Below are 17,792 nucleotides of genomic sequence, written 5' to 3' on the forward strand. Positions count from 1 at the left end.
ATCCCAAGTTTTTTTTACAGGAAGCAGAACAGATCCTTGCCATCTCCCTTTGGAGAGCTCAGCCATAGGTCCCTGTTCTTTTGGAGATGTCTTGTGAATCGCCAGGACACAGATGTCCTCATTCCCCGATCTGCTGTTGGATTCAATGAGGAAAGCTCACCCCCTTCTGCTTCAGGGCACTCTCCAACTCATGGCTTCGCGCATTTCCGGACACGCTAGTTTGTGCCAAACCTTTCGGACCAAGCTTGTAAATTAATTTCAGCTTAATGGACAGAGGCTACCAATAAACGGTGTCCTCAGTCCGGTGCAACCAATGGGGTTTGGATCCCCTGGGGGCCCACATTACATCTGTCATCAACTTCCTAACGGAAATGACATCCCGAGGTTTTAGCTACAATTCCATCAATAATTATCGATCAGCTATCTCTGCAGGTCACAATTCTTTTGAGGGCAAGCCAATTGGCGAACACCCCCTAGTCAGCACTGTTATGAGAGGGATATGTCTAACCAACCCTCCTCCTCCGAAATATTCGACCCAGCGGAATGTTAAACTCAACCTCAGATTCCTTCAGTGATGACCGGTTAACGCTAACTTGTCTCAAAAACAACTATCTGCCAAATTGACCATTTTATTATGCCTAGTCTCCTGCAGAAGGGTGTCTGACATCAAGGCCTTGGACCTGGTAGGTAGACTTTATTCTCCGGACAGAGTTACATTTTCCTTGACTAGACGTATCAAGACCCTCTAGAGGCTAATCACTTAACCCAGGATCCTGGAAAACCCTAAGTTATGCATTATCAAATGTATGAAAGAATATGAGGACCGCACTTAAGAATTTCGCCAATCCTCTGGAGGCCAACTCCTAATTGCGCTTCAAAAACCTTTCCAACCAGTTTTCTAAAGTGGATCTTGTCCGAAGCTGTTATAGACACCTTCAAATTTGGTGCTCATTCCGTTAGAGGAGCCATGGCCTCCAAGTCCTTCAACCTAGGATCACATCTTCAGGATACCATGAGAGCAGCAGGTTGGTCAGCTGATTCCACCTTTAAAACATTTTATTATAAACCAATAGTTGATGTGGCTTCTTTGGTTATCCAACAGCTTTGAAAAAGCATAATCGGAAGCCTCCGGTCCTGACACTGAATAAACATTTTTCTAGCTAACGCGTAAAGAATTTTGCGTTCTATTAAGGACATGGAGGCAAGGATTATCCCACCCATCCATCACTCAATACAATAGAACAATTCATTTGTGTAAAGAGTTGCATGTATTTTGTATTGATGATGTGTTTTTTCCCTCCCACCAGTATTGATTATTGTTGGCTTGAAACTACTCCAAGACTATGGATATTATGGTGTTTTTATTCTATCATTCCAGATCCTGAGCATAAGAATGGGTAACACGAGTCAAGAACCCTTCTTCCAGCGGAGGATAAGGACCAGGTTGGCTGATTGTCTACGTTGAGTCTTTCGCTCCACTAAGTTGCAGTGGTTGTTCTACGGTTGAAAATCCTTACAGTCAAAGAATTTCCAGAAAGAAGCAAGCCGTCAGGCAAAGAAAGAGGACGATCATGGTGCTGAAGACTATATATATATATATATATATATATATATATATATATGGAAGCAGCAATGGGGCGTCATAGGCACAAGGGGATGTTGTCACAGAATTTGGGGACATGTAGTTTTTTACTTTAATAGATTTTATTGGCTGCTGTGTGTTTTGTGTTACAAAAAACAGTCGAGAAGGAGAAGCATAATCCTCGCCTCCGTGCCCTTAATAGAATTGAAAATTCTTTACTCATTAGCTAGAATTTGTTTATCCTGCCTCACCAGACACCTTTCAGTTGACCCCTCAACTGTAAATAAAAAGGCCCCCTCACAATCGTCATACCAGACTTGTCTGACGTGTGCGGTGCTGCGGCTGTGTTCTGTTTTTCTCCTTTGGAAGTTTCCTTGTTGTGGTTTGCTGGTTGGGCACTGCAGGGCCGGTCCGATCCGATCGCCATTTTAGCCATAGGGACGCACTGGTTGGAGGGCGAAGCAGTGTGCTCTTCTCCCATATTTCTCTTTGCGCTGGTAGAGGGTGTTTGCCGGCTAGAGGTGGCTGGGGCTGTGCTTCTGAGTCTCAGATATTCCCGGTTGCTGCACTTTGTCGGTGGAAGTTACTGCGGCGCCTGAGGATGCGTGGCTCCTCGTCTGCCTGCTGCATACAGTAAGGGCCTCGGGGAGGTCTTTTTCTCTGTTGTTTCCTGCTGCTGTGGTTGTTATGTACTTGGTTGATGTCTTGGATGCCAGTGTGTTTCCCGTCTTTTGAGGGCTCTTCGGTGGTCTGGAATTTTCGCTTAGTTTCCCAGCGCCTGCTATGTTGGACCCTGTTGTTTTTTTCTCTACTTTGGGGGGCGGGGGAGAGGGGGGGGGGGGGGACGGAAGGTGGGGTTCCTGTTTGTGTTTGGTCCTGATGGTGGGGACCGTGCTGTTGCCTGGAGGTATTTCTTTCATTGCAATACCATTAACTGTATTGGACCATATCTCACTCTGGACTGGATTTCATGTGCACTTCCTGTGATTTCCTGCTTCACATGATGATTTCTGCTGCTGTGCCAGTGCAGGGTCACAGGACGGTGACAGGATGCACTGTGGCTTTTGCTTCCCTTGCTGCAGCACCAACATTCGATGTGGTCTCGTGTGTCGGTCTCTGTGCCTGACGTATGTCTGCAGGCATTGCCGTGGATCCGGCTGGGCTTTCGGTCTTTTTCTTGGACTGCCGGGGTCCTGGCTCTGGTCTTGGTTGCTGTGTCCTGTACTTTGATAGACGGGCCTGTGGCTTTCTCTCTTCTGGGGGTTGGGTTACTTATGTGGCTGGTACTTCCTCCTTAGGGAGTTCTGAGCCAGACATTCCCTCTTTTTCTGCGGGGCTCTATGTAGTGTGGTGGTTTAAGTATTCTGCGGCACATTCAGGGGTGTTTGGGTTTTACTTATTTTTCCTTCATGGGCAGGTGTTGACATCCTGTTCCCTCCGGCTTCCTTTCTTTGTGTTGCCTTTTCATGACTGTCTTTCGGCCTTAATTACTTGGCTGTGGAGGGTCTTGGTCCGCTCCTCGGTTCCAAGCTACAGTGGTTCTCTCTGGTGAAAGGCTTGGCCTCTCTGCCGCACCTCGTTCGTGCAGTGCGGTGTTGGCTGCTCTTTTTGATCGCTCGCCCTTTGATCCTGAGTTCTGCTCCCCTTTCCGTATGCTTTTCCCGCTGTTCTGGGTTTGTCGGCCGGGGGTTTCTTCCGCTTCTATGGCTCAGTTTCTTGTTTCTATTGTTTTGGCATGGGCCTCTGCTATTCCGGATGGATCCATCTGTGCTGTTTTCTGGTGTGTGTGGTACTCCACTCATCCACCGCTTTATTCCTGGACTCTTTTTCTCCTGCTCATCTCGTTTTGGGGCATCTGATGTGTCTGCTGCTGAAGTGCGGGTAGCGACCATAATGCCCAGTTGTGAGGTGGCCGTCCCCTGAAGGAATCCTGAGACTCTGTCGCAGGTCAGCCGTAAACTCTGAGCCACAGGAGCCCTGCTCGGCGCTAGCTGCGCCCACCCCTGTCCCAGATGTAGCACCCCTACTCTGATAGAGGCACGCACATCAATGGAAGACGTGTATAGCCTCTTCTTTGCCTACAACTGGTATTTCTTTCTACGCGTGCACCAGACTTTGTGTGCGCGCCTGTTGCAAATTTACCGCCAGGCTCAGTTGCAGCTATTGGTGTACGGAGCCACTAGAGACCGCGAGGTAATACTGTATAATACTGTGTGATGGGCGGAGGGATAATTCTATGTCAGGACCGGAGGCTCCGATTATTCTATCTCTCTCTTTACTGATCCAAACAGCAGCCAATCAAATTACAACAAATGAAAGTACTTCACATCCCAGGATGCTTACTCCACAGACACATGGTCCAATCCCCAACTCCGACCTTAGTCCATAAATATCCTGACCCACAATGTCAATTCCTCTTTCTTTGCTGTTCCGCAGCAGATAAGTACCATTTTCTTCCTTCTCTATGACATGTATTTGTATTGATATATGTATTTTCATGTTTTAGACTTTTATTAACGACGCAATTCCGCTCACTTTTTGGTGTGTTTATTTAGCGCTACACACGCTGTATTTGCATCGGCTTTTACTGTGCTTTCTGCCCTTATCATTGTGGAGCGGGAGCTGGCTATGTGCTTGCATGTAGTCCTATTTTCATTTCTACGCTTCGCACACTCGCATGCCTCACACGAGCCGATCGTCTCAGTTCCCTTCTTCTGAGAGATCGGCTCGTGTTTGAATACTCGCGCAGTACCGGACACCCGTTTGTCTGTCCCTCTTTGCTCCTTGACGCCCAGTTATTAAAAAATAACGTGGGTTGTAAAATTAAAAAGGCTTTTGCCTAGAGTGTTTCACAGGCAGCTCCCTCCACACTCTATTGGGCTATTTGTTGCCTGTTAGGGGTTTTTACAATCCCCCTATTGTTCTATACAGAATTATACAATAAATATCACTTTCTCTCACAATATCATGGCTCAGTGGAGTGATCAAGATGCAGGGTATTACCCTGAAGATATAGATAACCAACTAGAGGTTAACCTTGTGGAAGCCCTTGATACCAGGGTTCAGCAATCTGTTAATGATGCCCTGGTGAGAGCCTTAGGACCTTTTTCAGGTCAGCTTTTTGACTATGCCCGTTCTCAGGGTTGGCTTCAAGGACAATCACAACCCAAAGGGACTACAGTAAAATCAAAATCAAAAAATTTAGAAGGCTCTAATGCAGGTGCTGGTGATTTACACCCTGACGCTTTTGACAACTTGCACAAGAAACGTGGGGCTGAACACAACTATAGTTAAAAAAAAGGATACTTCTTTCTCCCCGACCTCCTCGGATAATGATTCTTCATCTATTGACTCAGATGATTTGGATACTCCGGGTCCCAGCAAAAAAGCCAAAAAGGTAGTTCCACCTTTTCAGGTGTTGGACTTAGATCCTTCTGAGATTGTGCACCCCAGAGCTTCCAATTGGATTCCTTCTCCGGAGGTGGCCCAATATGTCTGGTCCAATATTAGAAGATGTTTCGACAAAGAAGTACGATCACGCCTTTGGGTGGAATGTCCTAGACCAGATCTAGAGGGTAAAGTATCCGATACCCCTGAGTTTGACGTACAATGGTCACGTTCATGAGAAAATTTGCGAAAGACCCAAAAAAGGGCTTAGATAGATTGTGGCGTAGTTGCCAGGACAAGCTTCTGGACCTGACTGGTCCTTTGACAAAAATTCTTGAGATGGCCTTTATTGCTAAGGAGACTGATACCCCTGTGGGCACGAATGTTCTGATTGGCTGGGCCCAGAGAGCCATTTGCCAACTTGGTAACACTAACTGTGCTATTTCATCAGAACGCAGAAAGTCCATTCTGATGCCCATTGACCCTAAACTGTCGTATTTGGCTTCTTCTGAAGCAGGCCCTTCTGCCAATGGTCTTCATTTTGGGTCTTCTTTTATTAAAGAGTTGGCTAAGTTTTGCTCCACCTTTTCTTCATTGGACAAGGCCCAAATGTCACTTAAGGAAGTGTTTAGACAGGGCTTTTGTGTCAGGGCCTGTCGTTATGGAGGACGCATGCCCAGCCGAGGAACTTTCAATGGTCCTCAGAGCTACTACCCCAGAGGGAGAGGCAATTGGTATGGAGAGCAAGACTCCACCTTCTACCCTACACGCTCCAGAGGAGGTCGTCCTAGATTCCGCAGAGGTCCCCGCAGGGGACAACAAGGACCAATACAAGACACAAGTTACACAGGTGAGCATTATTCCATTCTCTCAAGTGATTCTTGGGGGCAGTGTGGGATTGTTTTTAGAAAATTGGAAAAAGATTTCTGGGGATTCTTGGATTCTCCAGACTGTTCTATGCTTTCAACTCTTTCTCAGTACTCCCAAACAATTAAGCCCTCCTCCCCAGATGTGTTTTTCCCTTTGCAAATCAAAACTTTATAGACAAAGAGGTTCAAGCATTACTGGACAAAGGCGCAGTACAGTTTTCATCCCTTCATCCTTCTAGTTTCCTCAGCCCCATATTTGTAGTAGACAAAAAAGGTGGAGGTCATCGTCTAGTATTGAATCTAAAAGATTTCAACTGTTGGATCCTGTACAGACACTTCAAGATGGAAGGGATCCACATGTTAAGGGATATTCTATTAGAAGGAGATTGGATGGTCCGCTTAGACCTGAAAGACGCATATCTTTCAATTCCAATTTTTCCTCCACACAGGAGATTTCTGCAATTCCTGTGGAAAGACCAGTGTCTAGAGTTCCTTGCTCTCCAGTTTGGCTTCTTGTCAGCCCCCTGGTGCTTCACAAAACTATTGAGACCAGTGATGGAATGGGTGAGATCCAAGGGAGCCCGATTGATCATATATCTGGACGATATTTTACTGAAGGCTCAGACTCCCCAATACCTTCTACTGCATTTTAACTGGGCCATCAACCTTTTGCAGGATTTAGGTTTCTTGATCAATGCGCAGAAGTCATTATTGAAACCGACTCAGGTAATAGACTTCCTGGGCTTCCAGATAAACTCAGTCCTATGTCAACTTATTCTCCCCTCTCAGAAAATTTGCAGCATCAAGAGGGAACTGAGGTCCGTCCTTGCCAGCCAGACTGTATCCTTGAGGACCGTTGCCAGAGTAGTGGGAATACTAGCCTCATCTATTCAGGCGATCTTCCCAGCCCCTTTACACTATCGTGCTCTGTAGAGACTCAAAATCTAGCATCTTCAGCAGGGCTTGAGTTATTCGGAGCAGATTCCATTAACTGTCGAAGTGAAGTCGGAGATTCAGTGGTGGCTCCAGAACATGGAAGCTTGGAATGGCAGAGCTATTTTTGGGTCTCAACCAGAAGTGGTGATCGAGTCCGATGCCAGTCGTTGGGGGAGGGGAGAACGTTGCAACTCTCTAGTGACAGGGGGTCGATGGTCAGAATGGGAACAGACTCTTCACATCAACTGTCTGGAACTTCTGGCGGGCTCTTTTGCAATCAAGAGTCTTTCCCTGCAAAAGACAGACTGCTGCATTTTGTTACGAATGGACAATATCTCAGCAGTGAAATATGTGAACAAGCTAGGGGGACGAAATCCAGGATTTTGGTGGAAATCGGCAAGGATTTTTGGCATTATTGTCTGACTCATCGCCTGGTTCCTGGCGGAGTACCTCCTGGGAGACCAGAACTCAGTAGCGGATTGGAATTCCAGGTATCTGACAGATTCCAGTGACTGGAAACTGGATCCAGTGATTTTCTCTCAGATAACCAGGGAGTGGGGCGCTTGCGAAATAGATCTTTTTGCCTCTTGTCTCAACTTCCAGATTTCAAAATTTTACAGTTGGCATCCCGACCCTTTGGCACTGAAGACAGATGCTTTTCTCCAAGATTGGTCCCAGTTTCGAGGGTATGCTTTCCCTCCTTTTCTGATGATTGCCAGAGTACTGTCCCAGGTGCGGAGGAAGAAGGCAGAGATTGTCCTGGTGACGCCATTTTGGAGAGCTCAGCCTTGGTTCCCAATAGCCCTTCAATTAGCTTGTGCCCCTCCGCTTCTCATTCCTCCTCGTCGGACTCTTCTGTTGAATCCGGAGGGCCTTCTACATCCAATGATCTTATCAGGGAAGTTGACTCTGCTGGCCTGGTTGATTTCAGGACAAGATGGAGTACCCTAGGCATTTCACAGCAATCTGCGGACTTCATTAAACAGGCTTGGGCCAGTAGCACTCACAAAAGATATTCCTCAGCCTGGCGCTGATGGAATAGTTGGTGTGATGGAAGAGGTGTCAATCCTTTGGAAGCACATATTGAACTGATTATTAATTTCTTAGCGGAGTTAGCAGGCTCAGGTTTAGCTTATCGGACAATCGATAATTTCAGATCAGCCATTTCAGCAGGCCACACTCATATAGATGGTAAACCTGTTGGGGAACATCCTTTAATCTGTAAACTGTTGAGGGGTATCCCTTTATCTAAGCCTCCTCAAGCAAAGTACTCAGTGTTGTGGGATGTTAATATTATTTTGAAATTTTGGGATTCTTGGCCTGTCAATAGATTTTTGTCTTGCAAACAGATTTCAGCCAAGCTGATCATGTTATTATGTCTGATTTCTTGTAAGAGGGTTTCAGATGTTAAAGCCTTGGACTTAGCTGGTGGGGTGTATTCCCCTGAAGGAGTTACCTTTTCCATTACCAGAAGGACAAAAACGAATTGCAGGTCAGTATCATATCCAATGTATCCAGATAATTCGAAATTATGTGTAGTTCAATATTTAAAGGAGTATGAAGTAGTTACAGAAGAATTTAGACAAGATATTAATGGTCAGTTATTGATTTCTTTGCAAAAACCTTTCAAACCTGTTTCATCAGCCACTTTATCTAGATGGATGAGATGGTTAATGAATGAAGCGGGTATAGATACCACTAAATTTAGGGCTCATTTTGCTAGAGAGGCCATGGCCTCCAAGTCATATGCTTTAGGATCTCGTCAGGAAGACATTATGAAGGCTGCTGATTGGTCTTCAGAGGTCACTTTTCGTAAGTTCTACCACAAACCTGTGGTGGACGTGGCTACTGTGGTAATGGAACAGCTTTAAACGAGCATAATCAGAGCCTCCGGTCCTGATATAGAATAAAAAAAAATTATGCCTTACGCGTCAAGAATTTTCAAGTCTATTAAGGACATGAAGGGGAGGATTATCCCGCCCAGGGGAAGGTAGTGTATCCTTTGCTCAGAAAGACTTGTTGTATTTTGATTGTATTTTTGTTTTCTTTTAAATTTGTTTTTATTGTTTTGTTTCTTACTTACATATCGTTAATTACGTTCCCTTCATCCCCCTCCCCTGCATCTGTTTAATCCGGATCTCAGTGCTTCTTCCTCCTAGGCGCTGCCACTCTGGCTCAGGCTATTGGTTATTTATTGTCTGGCATAGGGCGAGCCTTTTAGCTAGTCCATGTTATTTTTCTCAGTTGAGTCTGTTCTCTCCGAGGAGATGTCTTGCTCTTGAGAGACATTGGTCGGGTTTTTCAGACGGTCCAGCAAGTTGTCCCAGTGTTGTACCCCCTCTTCATTTCCTACTCCTTTTGTCAACTCTAGGCGTAGCGCCTCACCTTCTGCTTCAGCTCATTTAATCAAGGTGTCCTTCCATGTTTGAACCCTTGGTCCTCTGGGGCCTTTCCACTGTATTGCGATTTCCCTTCTTCCTAGGATTAGTGCTAAGTCTATGAATTTATTCTTCATTTTTGTTGAGTGGGGTCTGGGAAAGCTTCCTAGTAACGCTACCGCTGGAGTACTCGTCAACTTCCTTCCTGTGATCATTTCGGTATCTCTAATTACCCCTTCCCAGTAGCTTGTCAACTCTCTGCAGGTCCACAGCATGTGCAATAAGTCTGCCCCTAGTTCTGTACATCTAGGACATGCGCTGCTTGTGTTTTTGTACATTGATGCTATTTTGGCTGGGCTCAGGTATGCTCTATGTTTTATGTATATGTTTATCAGATGGAACCTGGCATTCCTAGATACTTTGTAGACCTGGGCTGTGATGTTACTCCACCGTTCATCATCTATGTGTTCCCCAATATCTGCCTGCCACTGGGTTTTTAGAGTTTCTAGAGGGGTTAGTGCATCTGTTTGCAGTGTTTTGTATATCGTGGACACTACCTTTTTGTCTCCCCCTATTGTGCAAATGGTGTCGCTGTATCAGAGCTGTTAGGGATCTATGTATTAGGAACATCCCGGGTGGGACCCCGCAGTGTGCCATCATGTCTATATATGTCATGAGCTCTCCATTCCTGTGAAGTTCTCCTATCGTGGTTATTCCATGTGCCTCTAATTTCTGGATCCCCGTTATGGAGCCACCGCTGGGGAGTAAAGTCAGGAATCTCAGGGGAATTTTCGGTGAGTATGGGGACTTAACTCGTGCATGCTGCAGGCTACGTTTCCAGCATGTGTTCATGACTTGATGTTCCAGTGATTTTGTCTCCTTCCTTCCCCCTTGGGCCAATAGTATCCCTGCGAGAGTTGTTGCTATTGCCTCTCTCCCTGGGTTTTCTGCCTCCATTGTTATTACTGTGTGCCATTCTTTTGCCAGCCATTGGAGCTGTCCCGCCAGATAGTATAGCTCCATGTCGGGAGCTGCTAGTCCGCCTTCAGCTGTGGGTTGCTGAAGTTTGTGCAGGGCCATTCTGCGGCGTCCCACCCCCCATATGAAGCTGGTAATAATGGAGTTCATTTCCCTGAAGGTTGCTCTGGGTATCAACACCGGCAGGGTCGAGAAGCCATATAGCATTCTTGGTAATGCCACCATTTTTATCAAAGCCACTCGGCCGGTTACTGAGAGGGGCAATGTCTTCCAGATTGGGTGGCTGTTTTTAGTGTCCGTATGGCTTGGTTCACATTTCCTTCTAGCAGATCTCCCAGTGCATGATATATTTTTTACGCCAAGATACCTGAACATTGTCGGATACCATCCCATGTTCTGGATGGTTGTGATCTGGGTGGTCCTCTTCTGCAGCGGGAAAAGAAGGGATTTCTGCCAGTTGATATAGAGGCCTGATATGCTCCTGAACCACTCTAGCAGGGACATGACTTTGGGAAGATCCCTGTTTGGGTCCTTTATAAATAGTATCATATCGTCGGCGTAGAGTGTAATCTGGTGTGTTCTTTCCCCTATGGCTATTCCCTCATAGTGTTCCTCTTTTCTGGCCATCAACGCCAATGGTTCTACTGCAATGGCGAACAGTAATGGTGATATAGAGCAGCCTTGCCTGGTGCCCCTCCCTATATCATATGAACTCGATATTGTACGCCCTGTGCGGACTCTTGCCATGGGGGTGGTGTATAACAGTCTGGACCACCTGAGGAACCCTGGTCCCAGAACTATCTTGCTCATTATTATTTGTAGGTAGTCCCATATTAGGCTATTGAATGCTTTCTCAATATCCACTACTACTACTGCCGCGGTGGAGAGGTTTGGGGAACCCAAATGCATTATTTCTATCAGTCTTCTAATGTTTATGGCTGTGCTGCGATTTGGTATGAAGCCGGTTTGGTCGGGGTTGATTAATATTTCCATGTGGGGCATCAGCCTGGTGGCAAGAATACGGCTCAGTATTTTATAGTCTATATTCAACATATATAGTGGGCGGTATGATCTCAAGCTGTAGACGGACTAACTTGTTTTGGTAATGGGACCACAATGGCTTCATTGGTAGATCTGGGCAGATTACCACTCTCCCATGCCTCTCCGTATATGTCACTGAGCCGTGGCGCCAATAGGTCCACGTACTCTTTAAAAAGTTCTGCTGGCAGCCCATCTGCTCCTGGTACTTTCCCTCTGGCCATTGCCTCCACTGCTGCAGTCACCTCCCGTGGGGTTATCACCTCCCCCAGTAGTTGCTGGTCCTCTTCACTCAGGGTTTGAAACCGGACGTTTTCCAGACATCTCAGTCGGTCTAGTTCTAGGGGTTCCAAAGGTGGGCATATAGTGCCGCGTAGTATTTGGCGAAGCTGGCATTGATTTCTCCCTGACCATATAATTTCCTACCCTCCGCGGCCTCTATTTCCATCACCAGGGATTGCTGCCTCGGCGTGGACGCCAGCCAGGCCAATAATGCTCCCACCTTGTCCTCCTCCATATGTTGTCTACTGATGTATTTCCTGTAATCGAATCGTCTGAGTTTTTCAAGGGTGCTTGCTATCTTATACTTGGCCTCTGATATTTTAGGTGCCAAGTCTGGGTTATCAGGTCTATTTCGCTCCAAGGTTTTCAGTGTTTTCTCATGCTTATCGATTTCCCCTTCTATTGTCCTCCGAACCCTCTGCGTTCCTGCCAGGCAGTGTCCCCTGATTATCACCTTGAACGCCTCCCATTCTTGCACTCGGGAGGAGGCCGAGTCTGTGTTATGAGTGAAAAACTCTTTGATTGCTTCTCTGATAGTTTGTCGATAGGCGCTATCTTCTAGTGATTCTGCGTTCATTCGCCAGTCTGGTATAGAGGGGCAGTCTCTCCGCCGGTCTAGAATAAGCAGTAGTGGGTTGTGATCCAATACTGTGAGGCATAGATATTCCACACTGCATACCGTACTATTTACATCCAGGGAAGTCAGGATTGAATCCAGACGGATGTGTAGGTCATGCATAGGTGAGTAGAACGAGTAGTCCCTTTCCTGCGGGCGGAGGTGCCTCCACGTATCAATCAGGCCCCAGTTCCTCTGACAGTCTGTGAAGTTCTTGACTGTCCTGTGTATAGGGGAGGACTCCAAGGGTGGATGAGATCTGTCTAAAACCGTGTTTGACACACAATTGAAATCTCCTCCCACCACTGTTGTCTGAGTCAGGTGGGGACCCCAAGTACTGGACAGTGCCTGCAGAAAAGAGCTCTGGTCCTGGTTAGGGACATATATTCCTGCCAGTGTGATGTCCCTTCCCCCTAGTAGACCATTTACCAGCACATAGCGCCCATCCCTATCTATAAAATTGTATCTGTTTTTTGGAAAGGGGTCCCCGGGCGTATCCATATCAGGACCCCTCGTACGTATGCCGAATATTCTGTGGCGTATATCTGACGTTTCCATCTTTTGGACAGAGCTGTTACCTCTTTCCCTATCAGATGGGTCTCCTGTAGGATTGCTATTTGCACCCCTCCCCTTTTGAGTTGATTATATACCCTGTATCGTTTAGCTGGGCTGTTCAATCCTCTAATATTCCATGTAAGGAATTTGTAATCTTGCGGTTTCCTCGCTGCTGATTTCAGCCTTCTTTGTCTTCCTATTTTCGTTCCATCCCTGAAGGATCCTCTGCCATTTTTCAGCCTGTTGGTGACTGCTCCAGTCCCGGGCGCTTTTCTGCAGTTCCTGCCAATTGTGGGCCACGGGCTTCCATTCAGGTTGGGCGTTGCCACTCTTCTAGCGGGGCTGTTGTATTGGCTTTGCCAGTCCGTCCTCCATGTTGGGCGCCATCATTGCACCTGTCCCCGCGGGTCTGGCGCGGGCCTGCTTTTTTGGCCGGTGTTCCTGTCCTTTTTGGTGTTTGGTGCTTTTTGCCCAGTACTGGGGAGGGTACCCTATAGAGGATCTTTCTCGATTTTGTTTTTGATACGGTGGATGTGTAGCGCATTTGGGCCTGTTCTGGCTTCATGGGGATGGCCGAGGGGATCGGGTCTGTGTCTTTCTGGTTTGTCCCCTTCCTGGCTGTCTTTCCCTTCTTCTGCGCCTTCGTCTTTCTGTCCTCATTTGCTCTTCTGGCCCCGTTGGTGACTTTGGCACACCGTCTTGGCGTCTTCCTTCCTCCCTACCTGGCCTTTTGGCTGGTTCCTGCTCCTTCCAGGCTGTTGGCCCTGGTGCACGTGGGGCATTCTGTCCCTTTTGTGGATGGTTCCTTGTAACTCTGGGGCTGTTTGCTCTTGTTTCTGGGTGCCCCTGTCTGTTTCGTGAGGCAAGTTTGGGCATGGCATTTTGGTTGTCCTGTGTCACTTTGTACATCTTGTGATTGTAATGAAGGGAAGCGAGGGAAGGGACGATGAGGTATCAGAGTAATGAAATTACCAGGTAAGTAATTGAAGCATTCACCCTTATACGATAGACTTTGCCAGAGGCACCAGTGTAATTTCATTTGAGGCACCTTACCGTGTAAGCACTAAAAAACGTTTTGGGGTTGCATTTCAGCCAAAAACAGAAGCATACATTTCATAACTTGGTCTTTCCTATATTTTCTACATGTAAAGATCTATTTATTTTGAGTGCCATAGATCTGACCAGCCACTGAGCTTACTGTATGTGATTAATCTGTCAAAATGTGTCTGATTTCCAAACATGTCAGGACCCAGTCTGTATTTGCTCCGTGGTTGCTCTGTCCATGGGGTTTCTGGGTGGTTGCTGGGAGGCCTGGAATCGTTCTTGTGGCTTTACTCTGCGGTTCATTCGTTGGTTTGGCAAGCTGGGACAGGGAACCTTGATGAACAGAAATACATTCCAAGACATTCAAGACCGTCATACCACAATGACTCCCTCAGTTAGACCCTCTCTGCAGGCTTGTTCAGGTGAATGGTGCCTGAGTCAGCACAAAGTTTGGCTCAGATTAGTGCTCACTATAGGGCAACATTCTGGGTAGCATCGATTTCCTTTGCTTAGTCCAGTGGACCCCACACCTTTGGTTTCTTGCAACTTTATTTTTTGCAGTAATTGATTAGTCTTGTTCAGTTGTATAGCCTGCTGAATTCCACCAATCAGTTTTCAGATTTGCTGAATCCTTTTACTTACTCTAGAATGCTTTCCGCATATCTCTGAACTTATAGGTTGAAAACTCATATCTTGGACATCTGATACCTACCATTCAAGAAAATGTAGAGTGGTGGAAAAAATGAATACATTATCTGTGTTTTTTTACACGGCATGCAAGAATACCAGTCTTCTACTACAAGTTTTCCATTGTTGTATGAGTGCCAATATTTCTGTCTATATCCCCTACTTTTGTCTCCTTTTTTGTTTGTTTGAGAGTGTTGGTCTCATCTGTCATTGCTGAGATTATGGGTATATATTGTGATCTGCTGTGCTTTTTACTATTTAGCTTTTTATACCACAGCTCTCTTCTGAAACTGAAATAGAACTTAAATAGCAGGAGCAGATACATGTTTCCCTAGTGTAGAAAAATGGCTCTTTGTTGCAGTTACCCCCCCACTTTTCTTTTGCCTGATATTGATGCTGACTTGACTAAGAAGTGTGCTGGGATCCTGCTAACTAGGCCCCAGCACCAGTGTGCTTTCACTTAAAAATATACCATTGTTTCCACAATTGGCACACCCCTGTCACATAGATAAGCCCCTTGTAAAATGTACCAGTGGTGACCAGGGAAGGGCCCTAAGGGCTGCAGCATGTGTTGTGCCACCCTAAGGGACCCCTCACCTAACACATGCACACTGCCATTGCAGATTGTGTGTGTTGGTGGGGAGAAAAAGGCAAAGTTGACATGGCATCCCTTTCAGGATGCCATGCACACACAATACTGCCTGTGGCATACGTAAGTCACCCCTCTAGCAGACCTTAAAGCCCTAAGGCATGGTGCACTATACCACAGGTGAGGGCATAGCTGCATGAGCAATATGCCCCTACAATGTCTTAGTCCATTCTTAGACATTGTAAGTACAGTGTGACCATATTAAGTATATGGTCTGGGAGTTTGTCAAAACGAACTCCACAGCTCCATAATGGCTACACTGAATACTGGGAAGTTTGGTATCAAACTTCTCGGAATAATAAACCCACACTGATGCCAGTGATGGATTTAATAAAACATGCACACAAAGGGCATTTTAAAGATGCCCCCTATTTAACCCAATCCTTCAGTGCAGGACTGACTGGCCTCTGCCAGCCTGTCACTGAGAGACGAGTTGCTGACCCCCTGGGGTGAGAGCCTTTGTGCTCTCTGGGGCCAGAAACAAAGCCTGCACTGGGTTGAGGTGCTTCACACCTCCCCCTGCAGGTACTGTAACACTTAGCAGTGAGCCTCAAAGGCTCAGGCTTTGTGTTATAATGCCCCAGAGCACTCCAGCTAGTGGAGCTGCCCGCCCCCGGACACAGCCTCCACTTTTGGCGGCAAGTCCGGGGAGATAATGCGAAAAACAAGGAGGAGTCACCCCCTCAGCCAGGTCCACCCCTAAGGTGACGAGAGCTGTAGTGACCCCCTCCAAACTCTCCATCTTGTTTTGGAGGATTTAGCCCAATAGGGATAGGGATGTTCTCCCGTCCCAAAAGGGAGGGAGCACAAGGAGGGTGTAGCCACCCTCACGGAAAGTAGCCAGTGGCTACTGCCCTGTGACCCTAACACATCCCTAAATTCAGTATTTAGGGGCGACCCTGAACCCAGGATTTCAGATTCCTGATGACCTGAGACAAGAAGAACGACTTCTGACCAGAAAGCCCCGCAGAGACGATGGAGACAACAACTGACTTGGCCCCAGCCAGCCCTACCGGCTTGTCTCCAGACTCAAAGAACCTGCAACAGCAACACATCTAGCGGGACCAGCGACCTCTGCTGACTCAGAGGACTGCCCTGCAACCCAAAGGACTAAGAAACTCCTGAGGACAGCGGCTCTGTCTGAATATCCAAGAGGAAACCATCTTTAAAGGGACTCCAGCCTCACTCCGGAAGCGTGAGTCCCCAACGCTCTGCACCCGACACCCCTGGCTCATGTCCAGAGAAACCAACACTACAGCGAGGACCCTCAGGCGTTTCTCTCGACGTGGACACCCTGAGATGACCTCCCTGCACCCCAACGGCGACGCCTGCAAAGAGAATCCTGAGGCTCCCCTTGAATGCAACTGCCCCGTAACAAAGAACCCGATGCCTGGAAGAAGCACTGCACCCGCAGCCCCCAGGCCCGAGAGAAACCAACTACCGGTGCAGGAGTGACCAGCAGGCAGCCCTCATCTTTGCCCAGTCAGTGGCTGGCCCGAGAAGCCCCCCTGTGCCCTGTCTGCATCGCCAGAGTGACTCCTGGGTCCCTCCATTGATTGCTATCTAAAACCCGACACCTACTTTGCACACTGCACCTGGCTGCCCCCTGTGCCGTTGAGGGTGTATTTTGTGTGCCTGTTTGTGACTCCCCGAGTGCTCTACAAAACCTCCCTGGTCTGCTCCCCGAGGACACAGGTACTTACCTGCTAGCAGACTGGACCCAGAGCACCCCTAGTCTCCATAGGCGCCTACGTTATTTGGGCCCTGCTTTGACCTCTGCACCTGACCGGCCCTGTGATGCTGGTGCTAGGTGTTTGGGGTTGACTTGAACCCCCAACGGTGAGCTGCCTATGCCCCAGAGACTGAACTTGTAAGTGCTTTACTTACCTGATAAACTAACTTGTACTTACCTCCCACAGGAACTGTTGATTTTTGCACTGTGTCCACTTTAAAAAAAAGCTTATTGCCATTTATAACAAAACTGTGTATATTACTGTTTTAATTAAAAGTTCCATATTTACCTATTCCAAGTACCTTACAATTTATGTACTTACTTGAATTCTGAATCTTGTGGTTCTAAAATAAATTAAGAAAATAATATTTTTCTATATAAAAACATATTGGCCTGAGGTTAAGTATTTGAGTGTGTGTCCTCATGTATTGCCTGTGTGTGTACAACAAATGCTTAACACTACCCTTTGATATGCCTACTGCTCGACCACACTACCACAAAATAGAGCATTAGTATTGTAGGAGGCTGGCCTGGCTTATAGTGGGTACCTTGTGGTACTTACACCCTGTGTCAGGTCCAGTTATCCCTTATTAGTAGAATAGAGGTGTTTCTAGCAGCTTAGGCTGATAGAAGGTAGCTATGGCAAAGCAGCTGAGGCTGAACTAGGAGACTTGCAAAGCTCCTACTATACCACGTATATCATATAGCACAATATCATAAGAAAACACAATACTCAGAGTTACTAAAAATAAAGGTACTTTATTTTAGTGACAATATGCCAAAAGTATCTCAGAGGATACCCTCACTTAGGAGGTAAGTAACATACACAAATGATATGTACACAAACCAAAAACAGGTAAGTAACAGTAAGAAAAGTAGTGCAAACAATGTAGAATCACAATAGGATGCAATAGGTAGACATAGGTCTAGGGGCAACACAAACCATATACTCCAAAAGTGGAATGCGAATCACAAATGGACCCCAGACCTATGGGAGGTTATAGAGGGTCGCTGGGACTGTAAGAAAACAGGAAGGGTGTCCAAGATACCCAGCCCCAA

General features: G+C 46.8%; 1 long non-coding RNA gene across 1 annotated transcript in view; it reads left to right on the top strand.

Annotated features, from left to right (window-relative positions):
* The first annotated feature begins 2,104 nt into the window (after window positions 1–2,104).
* LOC138258697 (uncharacterized) overlaps window positions 2,105–17,792 on the top strand; it is a 98,578-nt gene continuing 82,890 nt past the window's right edge. The window contains exon 1 of the long non-coding RNA XR_011198507.1: window positions 2,105–2,215. This is a non-coding gene — a long non-coding RNA (uncharacterized lncRNA). The remainder of the gene's footprint in view (window positions 2,216–17,792) is intronic.

The sequence above is a fragment of the Pleurodeles waltl genome, chromosome 9 (assembly GCF_031143425.1).
Source record: "Pleurodeles waltl isolate 20211129_DDA chromosome 9, aPleWal1.hap1.20221129, whole genome shotgun sequence".
Classification (NCBI taxonomy): domain Eukaryota; kingdom Metazoa; phylum Chordata; class Amphibia; order Caudata; family Salamandridae; genus Pleurodeles; species Pleurodeles waltl.